The following is a 19,019-nucleotide window of genomic DNA, read 5'->3' as shown; positions in this document are numbered from 1 at the left end:
CTTCGCTTATTCGTACATCCAATTTTCTTTTTACGAAGAGGACCCGATGCGAGACATTAATACACGGGTAATAAATCTTGGATATTTTTATTTACTTGCGACGGCGTGATCCGTAAAAAGAAATCGTCGCAACCGCTACACGGTTCGGGATATTCCTAAATATCGCGAATGTCTGGTAGGGATTGATAAAGAAAACCGATTCGTATGACAGGTAGAATCGAATTAAAAAAAAACAGAACCAAAAATCAAAAAAAAAAAAAAACACGTTTTTGCATTCCTCGCACTGATGATTTTGAATTGCATAGCAAAGTTGGGATTACGTGTGATTCTTTTCGCATTTCTGAAGTACTGTCGAGCGCAGCAGCTGTAATATTACAGAATCACATGGATGTTTAGGAATTTTTTTGAACTCCGTTATCAGAGGTGACCAGCCCCGGGTATTCTCGTAGCTTTTGGCTGTATACCTACATGTACATATATATATATATATATATATGTAAGCTCTCTGGAGGGTATTTTGAACGTGTGAACTAAAACTGGGATGCAAAAAACCCGAGAATCGAACGGAGAAGGTAAAAAGTGTAATTCGTGCAGGCGGCCGTGGCGTTATGTGTATACATATATATAGTAGAGAAAAGAAAGGAAGAAAATTGCGGTTGAAAGCAGGGTGAAAATTTTCATTCCATCCGTGAGTAGCTAATATCACTTCGGTCTAACCACAGTTCGCGGTTTTCCTGTCCCTCCTAATACCGACTCCGGTTCTCGGGCTGCACGACGACGAGACAGTCGAGAGAAAGAGAAAGAGAAAAGAAGGAGAGAGAGAGAGAGAGAGCGAGAAAGAGATGACGATGTTGAAGGAGAGAGAGAGAGAGAGAGAGAGAACGGCAGTGGGGGGAGGGGGGCACGCGCAGTGTCACGTTAATTCGCCGACGAATGTGACAACCGTGGGCAGACGTCGCGACGCCCGACGTCGTCACCGCCACGTTTCATCCGTGCCTACTAATTGCGCTCGACGATACGCGACGCGACGAACTTGCAAGCTTCCCGTCCTGGTTTGAAAATTCTTCACCAGCCATCCAACTATGCCATTGATGTTTATGACTCCGCAAGCAGACTGCGGAGCACCGTAGAATTTTTGGGATTTGTCGCGTTTGGGTTATTGTTTAAACAATTATATCGTAAAAAAAAAGGAACTGCCTGATCGATATTGAACTGTGAGCGAAGCTGAGACGATAATCGAGTCGAATTTTGTCAGTTTAATGTTCGCCCGGTGTGGTAACAGTGAATAAAAAATAAAAAAAATTTGGCGTTAGTAACAACTTTCGAGACATCGATAGATTTTCTAGTTTTTAGATAATGAAAAAACCAGTCAGTTACATCCAATTTAAATCGCTTGGCAGATGATATTGTTTTGTAATGGAATAATCTGGAAATCAGGTGAACTTACAGATATTTATTTACATCTTCAATTGACCGAAAGAATAGTTTATGTAAAATTGAGACAAGCATCGAGAAACGAAAGCGAATGCCTTGCTTCATAAAACTGCGTTACATTAATTAAGAATCCATGTTGGGTGATTGGTAGAGAATTCGTAAAAAAAAAGATGAGCTACTAATCGTTAAAAAGTGATGAAATCACAGTTCTAAGACTTTTCTTCAACCGGTATTGAATATTTTCCGAAACAGCGTTAACAGTTGTTTAAAAATCAATAGACAGATTCTCAACATTTGCAGAAAGAAAAACAATGCAAAAAATAATTACCATATTCTTAAAATTATTCTGAATTCGACTTTTACCATAGAAAAAAAAAAGAAGAAAATTCTCCTGAGACGGTGAAAAATCTGAATTTCCAATCAGTTAGATACCGAAAATTTCGGACAAATTCCCTGAATACACAGTGTCGTAATTTCTTTAACGATGAAAATGGTTTTCAGCACGATTCAACCGTTGACTGAATAAAACTATAGAATTATTTTCCCCTCAGGCAATGTTTTCGGTAATAATAATATCATTCGCAGCCGGGAATTGTTCGGGAAAATTAATTCGTTCCAGTTCAAGTGCAGATTTTCATCGCCGTCGCATCTGACAGGCGCGCTAAACTTTTTTAACGATTATTTTTTGAGCCGCACGTGCTGGACTTGAATGCGAGATTTGTCGTTTGATATTCGAAAACGTTTGCATGTAACTATACGTACAATAACGTGCCGATGCAATATAAACGAACTTTCCCCAAAGTTTTTTACTCCGATTTTATTCCCTTGATATTTTCTGCGCATACAGTGCCGGCTGTTATTTACCTAAAAACTTTTCCAAGATATTGTTAAGGAACACTATCGTGTCAAGAGTTAATCGGGTGCATTTCGCGTTACTTCCATATTTATATCGTTAAAGAAGAAATATTTCCCCAAATCGTTCCTGTAACATTGCACAAGTTGTTTCAGAGAGAATTAAATATGCTCCGTGATACAGGTGAGTATGAATCTCATTTGGAAAAGTTTTCTGCTTACGATGGTTATCCACTCGGTGGAAAAGGCGGAACAATACTCAACATTATTCAGAATTCTTTTTTTAACGAAATTTCCTAGAGTGCACAGAAATATATCGCTAGCAAGTAAATAAATATACAAGTAGTTTCGTTTCCGTATCTCCGCCTACTCTCAAAAATTTCTATAACTTTTCGTCGTATCTGCTTTTTTTTCGTGGGAGTGGAAATTTTTAAGGGCTGTTGTGGATATCGTTAAATATACAGAATCGCAGGTACGCGGGGAAAATGAAATAAAAATGGCAAAAAGTCAAGATTCCTGTGTATCGACAATGATCGAGACGAGGTAAAATTTGCTTACTGCACGCGGTGAAGAAGCTCAATCATAATAATGCGACTCTTTATTCACAAAGGGTTTTTAACTAATCGCTGCTGCATCTAGACGCAAACATAATGAACTATAATCGCTTAAACGTCGTAGTAATCGCATCTTTACGAAGCGCCGGCGTATATAAAATGTAAATATGACCTCTATAAAAGTCATTAAAACTCCTCGCCGTACTATTACTATACATCGCAACGCTATTTTCCTTCAAGTTTTTCCATTTTTAACATTCTTTTTCACCATTCTTTTTAACTTATTATTATTGTTATTATTATTATATTTCTTTCTTACGTTGGATGGAAAATAAAATATCACCCGCGCGATTTCGTGTCATTATGTATTCCGCTAACGACCCAAAAACATGGAAAAATGGAGGAATGAAAGTAAAACACGACAAGTGAGAGAGAGAGAGAAAGAGAATTTTGTTATTTCTTTTCCCTTTTTTGATTCTTTTTTTTTTTTTTGCACGTTCTTGCGAGCAAAGAGAATTTTTTTAGAAAAACGCGAAGGTCTTAAGCTCCGCTTTGCCATTTTCCATCCTGCAAAAACGCAGAAATGTATAACGTTAATCCCTGGGCTAGGTTTTGTTCAAGAATAAAAAAGCCTCAATACGTTGGTAAAATTGATGACGATAATTTTTGTAAAAAAAAAAAAAGAACAAAAAAACAATAAAAAAATGGTCTTTTTCCTGTGATAAAAAGAAGAGTTTTTCATACTCGATGATGAATCGCCTCTTACACGATTTTGAATTGTTTCCTCTCATATACGGAGAGCAAGTCCGCCCACATAGAAAGTCGACTACGTGTTGTATTATCATACGAACGTTGCGAAAGCCACGCGTAAGGGACTTCAATTATTCACCGGATCCAAATATGGATCCGTATGTCTCGCTTCGACGGATATGCATACAAAAATACACGACGTCTGAACATCCAGAAGCCGTTGCATATGGATTTTGAGACAATGGAATAACGCCCAGTGTAATTTTCAATGAGCGTAACATACGACAAATAACGTCCGATATTTATTAATTTCACAATCATTCCCCCAGAGTCGATAAGGTGTAACGATTACATCAGTTTCATGTATCATTCGAAGCAGCATCCAATTCAAAGCTTCTCGACGCACGAACGAATCGATGCAGTTATTCCTCGTTTTAACGAACGGTTTTCTAGTCCGAGAAACGAGGCAATTTCGGCCCTGCGGTTTACGTCAGGTGAGAGACTGCAGCAGGGCTTCGCACCTGTTGCGAATAATTTTTTAACGTTTGTAGTATGGGTGTAATATGCGTGTAAACTGATGGGAATTTTGTCGGGAACAGACGGGACGCGAAGAGTCGTTAAACAATAGCGCCGCAGACGCGTTAATAGCTTATGTTTGAAGAAAAAATCCCGGTATTCGTGCCTCGTTAACTTTTCCGAAAAACGATGCGGCCGTAATCACACTGAGAAAAATTTCATTTGTTACGGTAACTAGAAAAATTCGGTAAAACGGGTATCGTTAAAAAAACTGTTTCAATATCATTGGGATTACGAAAAACGAGGTAATCGTAACCATTTTGCGCTATTGTCGATTCTTTTTTGGTTATTGCAGCGCAAAGTCAGTGTGTTCGGTTTACTCTTCGTTTTTAGTTAAACAAGGCTTTAACGTCAATCGATTCTTGAACGAGCATTAAATTTTCGCAACGGTTACAAGAAAATATAGTAACAGTGATCGTAATGAGAAAGAATAGTAACGGATACCAGACTTTCCGGTAACAGCTAAAAAACTAATTTTTAATTTGTACCCGGAACTATATTTTTCGATTGTCGTAAAAGATGAAAATAGTCAAGGACTGAGCGGTAACCGGAACTAAAAATTTCTCTCATTGCACGATTTTATACAGCGTGAATCGAATTTTTTCAATTGTGTTAAATTTTTCATCTAAATAGAAATAGTGACTGTAGAATTAAAGATACCACGAGAAATTTAATTTCTGTACATAAATCTGGGAGATTGAAAACAAAAAAAAAATAAATAAATAAATAAATCAATTAATAAATGAGTAAAACGAATAAATTCTGACTGACATCTTTTCTTCATATTTTCCAATAACGCGTCGCTGTATTTTATTTTTGTCATATTTGGTGAATCGAAACTGTATTTTCGGTCCGTTTTTTTTTCTCCGTCTCTCTCCATTCATCCGACGGGCATCTTGTACTTGTACCGAGATATTATAGAAAAATTTTCAAATAAAGTTGGTGGACTGCGAGGCGCGCATAGCTTCCTCGGTCGGTTCCGGTAAATACGTCACTCCGGCAAGTAACTCCGGAATTTTCTTTCCGCGGACCTCGTCAACTGTTCAGGAAGAGAAGAGAAAAAGGAAGAGGATAAAGATTGAAGAAGAGGAAGAATGAGAAGAAAAATAGCCCTCGACCAACGGCTTTTGTTCTCCAAGCCTCTTCCGTTTTCTGTCTTGGCTGTTTTTCCAAGAGCGAAGGGCTTAACATTCCACCTTTTTGCCACGCGCACACGTGCCTTTAAAAGTTTATTAAAATATGTTTGTGCAGTAACGGAGAGACTCGAGGCTGGTATAGTTCAGCTAAACTATACCTCGAGTGACTCGAAATTTGAATTCAACCGAGCTTTCGGGAGATTCAGAGATTAATAAAAATTAACGCTCTAGTTATTCAATGTCAAGATTGCATTTTAAGGACGAATCCATCCGCCATCTTCAAAATCTCTTCAACCATTTTGTTTCTTCGAAAAACTGCGACTTACGCACGCAACAAGAAAAAACTTTGGTAAAAATTTTGTTCAACGAGTGTAGAAACCAGTTTACGAATATTCGAAACGTCGCCAATTTTCATTTGTAAATTTTCTTAGCTGCACGCGAATCGATTTCCGCAAAGAACCACAGAACGTATGTGCTGAAAAATTCCCTCGGGAAAGGAATTGCACTTCCGCATTTAACTGGCGAGTCGGCAATTCTCTGACACGTTATTTCCTTTGTTCCCACAAACGTTTACTTTGATCGGTTGTACGGCAGTGCGGGAGAAAAATTCACCTCGTGGCAGATGTCTGTCACTTTTGCAGTTACTGCCGGAACGTATGAAATTCCGCGCTTTGAATCGAGGTGGAAATTTCAAAGTATTTTTACGTATTATGTATCCGTATGAGGCGAACCTGAAGTTATATGTACATGAAACGCTTGGATAATCGGGAATTGTGCATTTAGAGTGCACCAGCCGCAAATAATAACGTAGAAAAAGCTCCGATAATCCGGCGCCGCGACTTGCATGGCTTAAAAGTTGAAAAAATGTGTATATCTGCACTGTCACCGCAATAAAACACTCCCCGATTATTCCTTTTTACCCCTATTTTTACGCTCCACGGCGACGCGGCGCATTCGGTGATATTATGCCTCGAGAATCACACGCGATTCGAGGCTCATCAGAGGTAATGAGAGCCGGGATATCCGCAGGATGTTTTGTTCGCGTTAAAATGCGCGCAGAAACGCGAATAATACATTATAAAATCTATTTTCTCGTCTGTATATGTATATATAAATATATATAGTGGCGCATTTTTTACTTTACTTTTTTATTTTTTTTTTTTTGTTCCAAGTTGCTACTCGAAAAATTTGTGACAAATGTTGAAACAAAAAAAAAAAAAAATTGGTGCAAAATGTGGACGAGGTGAGAAAATATTGTTAGATTCCGCTACCAATTAATATTGAAATATTTTTTATTTATTTTTATGTGAAATTTGGATCAAAGTTTTTGTTACTGAAAAAGGAGCATCGCATCAACTTGATGTTCGTATTTCGTTTTCAGTACCGATTTTCATGAACAATGATTAATTGGATAACGATACGGATAAAATAAATAAACTAACGTATACGTATAACATAATTCCGTGAGGTGTGTACGTAAAAATAAATAAAAAAACATTTCAATAATTGGTAGCTACCTTTAAATATTTTGATACCTCTTCCAGCTGTTATGACGATTTTTATTTCAATATTTCTCACAAATTTTCCGAGTAGCTCTTTCAAAAAAAAAAAAAAAAATGAATAAAAATATAAATAAATAATGATAAAAAAGCGCCACCCTAACGTATGTAGGCAATAGTAATCGAAAGAAATTTTTGCCCAACTAATTTTAAGTAGACACGAGAGGCGTAAGGATTTCGGGCAATTTTATATTCAACGTATTCGAATCAGTGGCGAGATTTTCAGGCCGATGCGAAGGCCAGATTAATTCTGTGGATCGCGTAAAACGGTGATATTCAAAACCGAGCCCCTCGTTAACTGTACGGATCCAGCTGAGAGTACTCAATTTTTTTTTTTTTTAACTTATTCTCATTTTTTTTACATCCTTACAAGGATTTTCGCATAACCCTCGACGGATCGTCGACGGTGTAACGCGTACACGCTGCTGGTTTTATTTGATCCGTGTAACGAGTGTGTTAACGATAAAAGTGAAAAAAAAAACGATTGAAAAAAAAACGAAAAAACAAGAAACGGAAGAAGCAAAAAAGAAAGAACATTTCGAGGTTCAATAAATGTGCGGTTAGTAATTTAGTGAAAAATAATTGGCGAAGAAGAAAGTATTCTATAAAAATAATTAACTACTTCGCGAGGTGACTGTCAAACTTATTTCATTAATTTTTTTATTAAATCAACCCCATAATTTCATTCAGTACAATTCGTTACACAGAGAAATCAAAGAATTTAAATCGAATTAAATATACAATATTTACTACGATTCTAACACGTTAACGACGAAAGAAGAACAATCTCGGTGGATATTGTTTTTTTTTTTTTTTTTTTTTTTTTTTTGTGCCATAAATATTTGAGAATTGATTTTTCTCGAAGCTTGCTGAGAATTCGATTACGATAATGGAGGTCAAGCTCGCGAAGCAACGATCATCGTAATTTCACACGTTTGCACAAAATTATACAGCCAGACGATACGTCATATAGTGTATAAATAGACGTATATACAGGGTGTGTATAGATGTATCTACGTCGCGGCGGTAGGCCTGATCGATCGCGCCATTACAGGCACTCGGCACAATGCGTTTCAACTTTAATATATCGAGGATATTCCTGTTGAGCCGCGAGGGGGAACGAAAGAGGGAAGCGGTATCGGTTTATACAGCTGCTGAAATTGCAGACATGAAAAGCTTCGACCCATTTTCGGTAAATAATAAATGGGCAGGAAAAAGAGATGACAAAAAGTCACCTCAAACTTTTCATTCCAGTTTTCTTGGCCGTTCTTTTCACGCACCGCATTTTAATACATATATATGTATATATATACATTATGTATATTAGACCTGTCCTTAAGAAGGGCAAAATCGAATTTTAATGGTCTTACCCCCCAAATTGGTTCGTAATAATTCAAAGAAAATGTCAGAATTTTTAAAAAAATTTACCTCCATATTTACCCACCGCTAGGAAGCCCTACTTTTTCCCATAAGAAAAGCATCGATTTTTCGTGATTTTTAATCTTCTTTTACCGCTGCCCTAATTATCAGCTAAAAAATCGTAAATTATCAGAAAATGTTGACAGTTATGTTACCTTTTTGTCGAATTTTTCGGAACTCGATACAAGCATTTTTGGGCTAGATCAATCACATCTTTATTCTCTGTATGTTGCGAAAAACGTGGAAAAAATCAAAGAAAGTCGAAGAACGTCGTTTTGAGAGTTAAAAATAGGAGGAACAAAATGGCAGAGGTTACAAAAAATAGGAAACTTTTCGAAATGTTCTTCGACTTTTTTTGCTTTTTTCCGCGTGTTTCGCAACATACAGAGAATAAAGATGTGGTTGATCTAGCCCAAAAATGCTTGTATCGAGTTCCAAAAAATTCGACAAAAAGGTAACATAACTGTCAACATTTTCTGAGAATTTACGATTTTTTAGCTGATATATATATATAATGGCCGCAGGTTGATAGTTCTCGCGTTTCTACGTCGCAAGATTCTGCAATTTCGTGCTCCCCGGAATTGCAATTCGGCTGCTCAAGTCAGCCGCGAAATTTTCGCTCAACGTTTTCCCGGGGCCGCTGGTGTGGATATTAAATTTTGACAGGGCTAATTCCGCCCCTCCGCTTCTTCGGAACTATTTCAACCGTTGTAAATACGTAACGCTAGCACGTTTCTTCATTCCGTTCACACCCCTCCCGCGGACAAAAATTTCTCGGAGAAAAAGGTCAGACGCTGGGGAATGAAGTTCGAATTTTGCCCGACTGGGGAGAAAGAAAAAAAAAAAAAAAAAAAAAAAAATGAATTATTCTTTACGCACGGCTCGAAACTCGGCTGCTGGTGCAATTAAGCAAAAAATTATTTAAAAAAACCCTTGCCGAGACTTTCTTAACTGTAGTTTAATTTTTCGATCTAAATGTAATTGGTAATAATTTACGAGCTGAGAAGTGGAAGATAATAAACCGGTTCTTGCGCGGCATGCACCGTACATTTGCGTATGATAAATATTCTGGAAAAAAGTCTGGTCTGCCTTGGAATATCGCACTGCATTCGTGTATAATATACCTACTTGGGTGTACTTTTCGCAGAAATCCCAGTGAAGGAAATTCAGTAAATAAAATGGCTGGTGAACGAGGCGGAGCGAGCAAGAAACGAGGGAGTGAATAGTTGAAAATTACAGTGAATTCACTTGCAAGAAATACGGAGTCGAAGATACCGAGAATCTTCGATTCCCGGGACACCCGCCCTCTTTTGCATTTCGTTGCTTGACGCTTTTCACGCTTTTTCACACACGCGTGGAATCGAACGGGGTGCGTTCGAAGCGCAGCTTTCCGGTCCTCGCTGAATCGTGAAAATTGTGATTTCAGCCAATTCCCGAACCATCACGCGAAATATGTCATCTGAGGATGTACGCCTCGTGCCAATGCGCGTCTTTAATGCATTCGGGACGCTGATTGGCCTGAAAATTTCACACGAGTCTAATTTTACTCGATTTTCTTTGAGTGTGTGTTATACCTACTCAAAAGTGCGTCGATCAATCCGTTACAGAGTAAATATAAACAATTCAGGCACTTACCGATTCAGCTCAACAGCAGCTGTTCGAATTCGCAACAACGGATTCGCCAATTTCTCCCTCTGGAATGAGAAGGGAAAAAATTAAAAATTGGGTTTATGTTGCGAGTAAGTAAAGCGGCCGGTGTATTTAACTGAAATTGAAACAAGCCTGTTGATGTGTGCCGACAGGAAAAAGAAACGAAAATAAAATTGAGATGAAAATTATGGCGAAACGTAAGTGGCTTCGGTTTGAAAATATCACCGTTGGATTTTACTATTAACGATAATTTGAAGTGAGAGTTGCATTTAAACGGCACGATTAAAGTTCACGTCCTGATCCAGCAGCAATTATGATAAATATTCGCGCCCTACAAACTCGTAACGACGGTGGTACAAAATTATTGAGCCATTCCTATGCAAAGACGTGATTCCGTAACCACTTTCGAGGGCTAATGTGAATGAATAGATCGTGCGGAAATTTATATCAGCCACGTCGATAACGTTTATATCAGTTCTCAAGGAGGACACGAAGGTGAAGAAAGAAATCTTATTTTTCACACAAAAACCGTGAATACAGAATCAAAAGCAGTTCAAACAGATCGGCTATTCATAAATCGATACTTTTTACGAATTTGATTACGATTTGACGGGTCACACATCGAGTATTTATCTTTTGAAAAATAAAAAAATGGAATTAAACGTGAGAATTATGAACAAACTCTTCGGTATATATCAAAGTTTCGAATTAAATCGCATCAGAATGATTAAAATAATCGAACGAATTCGTTTAATCTCATTCTGCGATGGGAAATTTTAGTCAGAAGACCTTTTACTGAAAATTTATCAAAACGCTTTTTTTATCCCGTTAGCATTGTTGAATATTTGTTTTCACAACATTGAACCGATATTTATAACGACTAAGAAATTTTAACGCTTAATTGACAGCTAAAAAAAAAAGAAAAGAAAATCGATTTCAGCGAATTTATAGAAAATAGTCTTCGGGAATAAAATGAGCCATCGCAGAATGAAATCGATAAAATCTATTAAATTTTTAACAGTTTCAAAGCGATTTAAAACAGAAGCGTCGATATTTAAGCTTTCATTTATAATTCCGACATTTACTATTTTAATACTTATATTCCACGAAAATATAATCTGATAAATACCGAATGTAAGACAATATAATAAATTGAATAACCCGCAAGTATCAATTTTAAGAAAACTGTATTCTCCTCAAGAATTCTAGGGCGGGAAAAATTTTAGTCCATTCGAATCCTCGCCGAGTTGCGTAAGATCGAATTAAACGCGAAAGCGCGAATTTCAAAGCGGGTGTTGTCGAATCGCCGAAGAAACTCCGGAGCGATGGGGTCTTCTGTATTATATATAGCTGGCTGCGGTTTTTCCGAGCTGATAACTCACGGACGGACGGCGGGTCTCTCATAAATCATCCTTATATACGCCCTATAATGTTTAGCGGTAAGCCGGCTTAACGAATGACAGTCACAGTAAAGGACTTCTTCTTTTCAAGATAAATAACTGTAACGTATACGATACCGTCGACGTTGTATCCACACGCATATTTCTCGAGATAAGAAAGAAGAGAAAACCAAAAAAACAAAAAAACAAAAAAAAGTGAAAGATAAATTTCACCTGAGGCAGAAAAAATAACGCGTACTACACATATATGTTGAGTAAATCGTTTCTTCGACGCGAAAGCTGATTGTGAGAATTTTTACGACTGCGTTAGGTACGTCTTGTTCATGCATAGAATACGTAGAAAAGCTCCTCCAGACTCCCATTATAAAGCATTATAGGTTTCGCGGTTGCGGTTTGAGTAACTTCCCCGCACCGCAGCTTAAAGGATCCTCATTTTCCCTCTTACTTTATGCCATCTTAGCTTAAACCGCCGAGCTAGTCTACATATATTTACATCGAATGCATCAACCGCCTTGTTCGCGGATCCCTCGTGCTATTTTATCATTTCGAATGTTTTCGTTCGATCGGGTTTCTTATTTCGCGAAATTATTCGCACGGCTTTCGCGGTTTCCTAATATATTGTTTCTTATCCTTTCACTTTTTCGTTTTTTCGACATACGTTCAATTTTCAAATTAACCAGAAATAAGCCATGAAGTGAAAAAAAAAAAGAAAGAAGAAAAAAAAAAATGTATTCAACTCTACGTTTAATTCGTACAATGAAAATTCTATCCACTAGTCTGTTGTAAAAGTTATTACTAGAATTATATAAACCTCAACTTCGTTTCGTTGTACATTCCGCATTCCATTATCTTGTCCCACCTCGACTGACGAGTAATTTCATAGAACATCTCTAGTGCAGCTAGCTAGTAAGCCGTTTAATTTTCGTAGCAAAATGCTAATTTTCACCGCTTTTGAACCACTTCGAAAGCACGATGCGCGTAAGGGAGGCAAACCGCATATCCGAGCTGTGCATGAAGCCAATTAATTCTTTGTTCCCGGGGAATATCCCGCAGGATGTACGAGTTTGAAGCGCGGTAAATCGAGAACATTAAGCCGGAGGCAGTTCGTGCGAGAGAATAAAAACATTGAGAAAATGCCTGGGAAGTTGGAAGATACGGAAAACTTGATTTCAACCGCTCTCTTATTAACGACTCGAGTCCTCGACTCCCGGCTTCGAAATAAAAGCTTCGAAAAAATCGGCGATTCTTTGTCGAAAAAAGAAAACCACTTTTCCCCTAATTATCGCGGTTTCGTCGAGATCAACGTGGGTTACGAATACTGATACCGGAGAGGAAGCTGGATAACCTCCTGCCCTGGGGGCTGTGAGGACGGTAAATTCTGGGAAACGATAGGTCTGAAATTGGAGGAAAGTTATCGAGCTTTTACCGCCCGCCGATAAAACCTCGGAATAAAAACTCGAACAATGAGAATATCTGGCATATATCTGTGTATTTTCGTTCGGCTCGGCGAGTTAATTGCTCGTGATTTTCACGAATCCACAAAAACCGGCCCGGCTGCCTCCACCCGGATCGTATTTCTGCAGTAGAAATTGGAGGAGTTTTAGCATCCTTGTATTTTACAGAGAAAAGTTTAATTGAGCTACTCGAGTTCAAAGCGACGACAAATGCGACCATCGTGCTTTCCCTCGCCTCCCGGTTTCTCCGCTTCCCCGACTCTCTAATAATTCGTACTAGGTATTGCCGGGGTCGAGAGAAGCCTTTGCAATATTTTACCGCTCATTATTCGCTAACTTTGGCAATCGCTGTTGTACGGATCATATTATTATTCTTGTTATTATCGTCATTACCGCGTAGCATCGATGAATTATTTAATTATAAATATTCAAATATTCGTTTCCTTGATTATTCAGCAATCGCTTTCAAGTAATCGATTGTGTTCATCATTTTAGTAATCCGCTCAATGACTGCAATGAACAATTTTGCTGATCGATCAAACATTTGGTTAAATATCGATACGAAACTGAACGAAAATTATTAGTGTTAAATAATGCGACCGTGAAAACGTCGAGTAACGGTCAAAGGCGCCTCTACGGTAAAGCTTTTTAAAGCTGCCTCTCTTTCTTCGGCAGCCGAGGTCGTTGTCGCGAGAAATATAACGCGAGATACGGTAAGTGAGCTTTTTTCGTCCGTGTAGCAGCGGCTATTGTACATCGCGGTGAAGATAAAAAAATATCGAAGAGAACTGATGTACAGTTATTATACAGAGGTAAGAGGGAGAAACGAATGAGAAATAAAATGAAAAAGAAAAAAGAGAAGAAAATACTTGGCGCACAGAGAAGCCTGGATGGAACGGTGTATGAATACATCTTCCCTCCATTCAACGTTTCTCCCTCGACATTTTAAACAAAGTTTCAACCATAGCAGTGCAGATGGCGAATAGTGGCGCAGAGCTCGACGCGTTGAGTAGCTCTGAGTGTAAGTGCGAATGCATAAAAACCGAAACGGCATGCCGACGACGAGGTGAGTGAGGACAGGGTAGTCACATTGTTTGCAGGGGAAACGTTTCAAAGAAGTCGTGACAACAAGTCGGCAAGAGTAACGCGTTTGCCGATAGCAGCTGAATTATGTAATTTATTGCAAAGGGCGAAAAGGGGTGGAAAAAGTTTCACTACTTTTCCATGCAAGTGCAGGAATATCGCTTTGCCGAGGAATTATTCTTACAAAGGCACGTCAATTCGATCTGCAATTAGTGATGAATTTTTAAGCCACGTCGTCAAATATTTTAGGATTATCCGGAGGCAGGATTAACCGACGATTTTCAACCTCCCTCTCTCTCTTTATCCGTCAATGTGACACTGATCTGAAATTTGAGATAATTATTTCCCTCTCTTGGACGGATCTGACCGATTCCTTTCCTAATATTTCCACTGCATTCCGAGGAGCGATCGACGTAACGTCTCGTGTTTTTTACGCTTTTCATTAATGACATTTTCGTTTCCGTAAAACGTTTGACCAAATTTATCGAGCTCAGACGACTTCGCAATGACCAGCATCGCCAATTCCCTCAAGTTGAGTGATAGTTCGATTTCCACCATGATTTTCCGCACGGTTAGGCACTTGATTAACCGAGAGTGAATGCTCGGCTCTCCACAATTCCGATTAGTTCCTAAACCAGACCCCAACGCTGTATCACTGGACGTAAACGAGAACCAGCCGGCTGAGACGTCGAAGACGGTTGTGCGCACAGCGATGCAGATTGAACGATACGTTTCTAACTGTCCGGCGCATCTAAAACACTCGATACCTACCACCGAGCAATCACTTACTCCGAAACATGATGCAATTGAATCGCGTAAAGTGGTTACCGAACCGGATTCCAACGCACCTGCCGCAACCGTCAAACCATCAGCAATCGATGCATCAGCGTGTATCTTCGAAATCCGCTCCTTATGTCGGAAATGTCGGAGTTCGGCCGTTTACAGGCAAGCTCACATGGTCCAATATGGTAGTCAGTGACAAGACTGCAGCGTCACTGATGACGAAGGGGTGGAATATCAGAGGGAGATGTTGATGGGCTTTGAAAGGCAAGGAACCCATGAATAGGAATGGACTCTTTTACTGGCTACTTACTCTGAAAGCGATCTCAGCAAATTCCCTTACGTAGGTATAAAGTGGGCGGGTAAGGTGCTCGGAGCGTCGATGGTGTGCGAGGAGAGCGACGAAGGCTAAGCCGGGACGCCGTACCTTGGCGTATTACACCTTGGTATATGGGTGTGTATGTATGTTATACGCGGACCTACCGCCGGAGGGAAAAAGCTGGACAGATATTCGCCCTCATCCAGCTTCCACCCTCGCTCCTGGGACACACCGTGCACGCATCCCATAAAGGGTGGCTAAGTGATGCCGCTGGTGGCTCAGAGGCGCAAGACTTCGTGCACTTCGTGCACCCTGGCTATCCGTCATAGTTCACAGGCCGTAGTCTGGAACCGAGCGTTGTTCGCACGGCTGAAGGATCCCACGAGGACGCACCCTAGGCACACCTCTCGGTAGATCGGTGCTTGCTTCCCGTTTTTATTCCAACGTATAAGCATCACCGCACGTTTATATCCGCGACCGTGCGTCTGGGCCAATTAGAGAAGGACGGATGCACGCAACGTGGCATTGGACCGTGGTTCCGGTAGCGATGAGCTTTCGTAACGTTTTTTGATTCGTTCGATTGTGTACAAGGCGAGAGTGGTTTTAAGATCGTTTGGAACTTTCAAATGGATGAATGATTTCTGAGGCAGATACCGGGGGTTTGGTTAATTTGAATTGAAAACACTCGGCGACAGGTGGCATAAATTTCAATTAGTGGAGTAAACAAAAACGTCTCTGCTCATTCGTGTAAGCCGTATACGTACGCGTGTATGACACTGCGAGTATTCACACACCAGGTTATACCCACGGTAGAGAGTGAGGAGGAAAATACAGTAGGCGGGCTATGAATACACGCTTTTCCGAGAAGGTGGTATACCGGTGTAATTACGTAGTACCGTGGTACTAATTACGAAGACCGTGTGTGAATGAATAGAAGAAAGGGGCTGTTCATCGTACCGACACGTGTGTGCGTGCACCGTATTTGTGTGTATACATACTCGCAATCCCATTTCCCACGTTTCGCGTTACGTAACAGAAGCGTATTTCTTGGTCGGAGGGAAGAGTCAACACCGTGAAGAGGGGCAGCGCAAACGATCGTAACACAAGATCCCCATGCCCACATTATTACCCGTGTAATCATTTCCAAGTATAGAATTACACCTGCTTAGCATGCCATGAATATGCGACATCTTTCACGGAAAGAAACAACGGACTTTACCCTTCGATAATGTAACGAATTACGAAACAATATACTCGAAGAAAATTGAAAGTACTGCAAAAACTGTTCATATCTTCGTTTCTTCTGATTTAAAAACGACACGAGACATCAGATTTTGGTACATCTTGGATAAAGCTGCACCTGTTTAAAAACCGCGTCTCCAATTTTGCGAAGGAACCGTTTCGGCGCGACTCAAGGACGTAGTAATCTTGCAATTTGTATGTAGATTCGAAGGCAAAGGACAACAGTAGCCTGGAGGTTGACGTCGGGGATGGTGTGAGGTACGATTTGTCGATGAGCTTATAGCTGCATGACCATCTCGTAAGGCGGAACACGCAGTAAACGCGCCTGAAACAAGTCTATCAGAGTATCATTCCCCGGTGTAAACGGTGGATGAAACTGTTTTGTTCGAGAGTAGTTGCGTTGGAATTGCATTACCGGTGATGCAGCCGTCTCTTTGTCTTTCTCTCTCTCTCGCTCTTTCGGTTTGCTGCTATCTAGGAAGCCGGAGATATCCGCGAGGTCGAGGATGGGGTGCAGCTTTGTGAAACCAGCCTTCGAAATGAACGCTTTTACAGGTTTGCCCCACAGCGCTGAATGTATCCTCTTGATCCCCTCGGCTCTTTGCATCGGCTTGACGTTAAACTCTACGAATTAACCCACCGTACGAAAGCTCCCGGAGGTATCCGACCGTCTATCCATGCGCTTTCAGAGCCCTTCTCTGCCAGTCGATTCTGGTCCGTTAACAAGCACACAGGTTTCTGCATTTCATTACACTATCGCCGTGTCTCTCTCTCTCTGTATACATTCGCTTGGTTACAGCTCGCGAATTGATCCTCGCACGATCAACTGACCTTGGACCTAGGGTTGAGTTACGTTTGGTTGAACAAGAAAGTACTTCCGGGTGATCCAGGCCGCCTTTACTTTCGACTTACCGTCCAGCCTGACCCCCCAACATCTCCTCGTTACGTGAGATATCGTTGGTCCAATCCACAGTCGATATTCGACACCCTTGCGTCCCGTATCCCGATACAATGATAACAGACCTTCGAGCGAGAAATTTCCCGGCAAACCTTATCCTCGACACCGTGCACTTTGACCCATGCTGTAACGTTATCGGCGCCTTCTCAATGCCCGGTTTTAATGATCCGCACGTCTGTAGATCCCTTCGATCACGTGGCGCGACTCCGAGTTGTTAAGAACCCTTTTGAAATCCTCGACGTCACAGCGTTGGTTAACCCCGTCCAACGATCATCCCTAAGACAGAGTGTCTACCTTGCTCTCCCAGCTCTTTCACCTCAGTAGGAAATGGAATTGGAAGAACGAAGGAGGAGAGAGGAAGCTCGCAGTTCGATGGGTAATATGATTATTTTGCTTTGGCGGTTGGCGCTGAGACGCTGTATAAGAGAAACTTTGGAAGTTTTCAATGGGGGTGGGAGGGTGAGGGTGAGGGAGGGGGGGCGAGTGGCATACCACTCCAAGATAATGAAACGTTCCACAAGTTGTCGAGTGCTGCGTCTCTGAGCCGGAGCCACTTCTATCCTCCTGCAGGTTCTTCCTGGGATGGATGGAACAAGATGCACCGTCGCTGCTGTTCGAGGATGAGGTGGAAAGAAGGAGTTTCGGCCCACCACTCGTATCTCAATAATATTAATGCATTTCGAGTTGCCGGTTGCCGGTTGCCGTATCGCCCTGCTCCTTTAATATACATTTGCCGTTTCACTACCGCGAAGAAATTACCACCGGCCTGCCGGTATCAATTTCCTTTAATGTTATCGATACGCGAGGTATTAAATCGCAACGCTTCTGTCGTTTCGCGGTCACGTGCCTGGTTTTTACTGCCGAAAGCTCTCGCCAGGTTTTCTCTTTCTTCTTTCATCTTTTCATACATGTATACAGTGACAGTTGAAAATACACTTCTTGATATACGTTTCATCGATTCTTGCCTCGAGGTTTGCGATTCTTCCCCGACTTTTTCGATAATTTTTTGTCAGATATTTTACCATTTTTACTCTCCGCGGAGTAGTTGAAATTATTCTTGAACCAGGCCGCTGAAAATGGAGTAAGATCTTGGTAGTAAAACTGTTCAGAAATCGTATTAAAATCTCTGAAAGTTTTGAGCGCAAGTCTTTCACCCGTGAATACATTACAATAAGTCCGCGGTAATTTCTCCGTAAAGTTTAACGGCAATAATCGGTTGAAATGTAGAATCCATAATAAATCTATCGATTACCATAAACTTAACCCGCCAATTAACAATGCAGACGTCTCGAAACGGCAGGTGTTTCGTTTATAGATACGATTATTCTAGTCGATCGCTGGGAATAAAAACGAAAATGAAATTGATTAAGTGAATCGGTATAAAGGACGATGTTGAAAAAAAAAAAAAAAAATGTTATATCCTCTACGTCGGCGCGATGGGATAAAAAAGGAAAAAGAAAAAGAATGAAAGTTTAATGGGATAATTAATCAGACCCTCGCAGCTTTTTTACATAATACACAGTAGGTATACACACCGTGCAATCATGTATAATATACCTACATATACAATATACCAGGAGTTTCGTGAGTGGGTATAAGGATCGATTTTCCTGCAAGTACGTCGCGTGACTTGCCGCGATTAAATGCGTTCGAAGGATTTCTAAATATATATGTATATAGCTATAGCTGTTACAAATTCGATGTATACGTACGGAATCGCGGGGGTGTCAAGCGTATCTTGACGAAAAATAAGCGATTTGTAATGTAACTGCGCGTGTGCATTTATGTACACACACACACACACACATATATACGTATAGCTTACCTCTCCTACGTGTGTCGAACAATTAAAA

The 19,019-nt window shown here is 40.3% G+C and overlaps 1 protein-coding gene across 18 annotated transcripts in view; it reads right to left on the bottom strand.

The window, feature by feature from the left end:
• LOC124179126 (protein turtle-like) overlaps nt 1-19,019 on the bottom strand; it is a 172,889-nt gene that overhangs the window by 118,855 nt on the left and 35,015 nt on the right. For all 18 annotated transcript variants that reach the window (XM_046563234.1, XM_046563239.1, XM_046563242.1 and 15 more), the window contains exon 2: nt 9,916-9,974. The gene's annotated coding sequence lies outside the window, so the exon portion shown is untranslated. The remainder of the gene's footprint in view (nt 1-9,915; nt 9,975-19,019) is intronic.

The sequence above is a fragment of the Neodiprion fabricii genome, chromosome 3 (assembly GCF_021155785.1).
Source record: "Neodiprion fabricii isolate iyNeoFabr1 chromosome 3, iyNeoFabr1.1, whole genome shotgun sequence".
NCBI lineage: Eukaryota > Metazoa > Arthropoda > Insecta > Hymenoptera > Diprionidae > Neodiprion > Neodiprion fabricii.
This window is presented reverse-complemented; position numbering and strand designations above follow the sequence as displayed.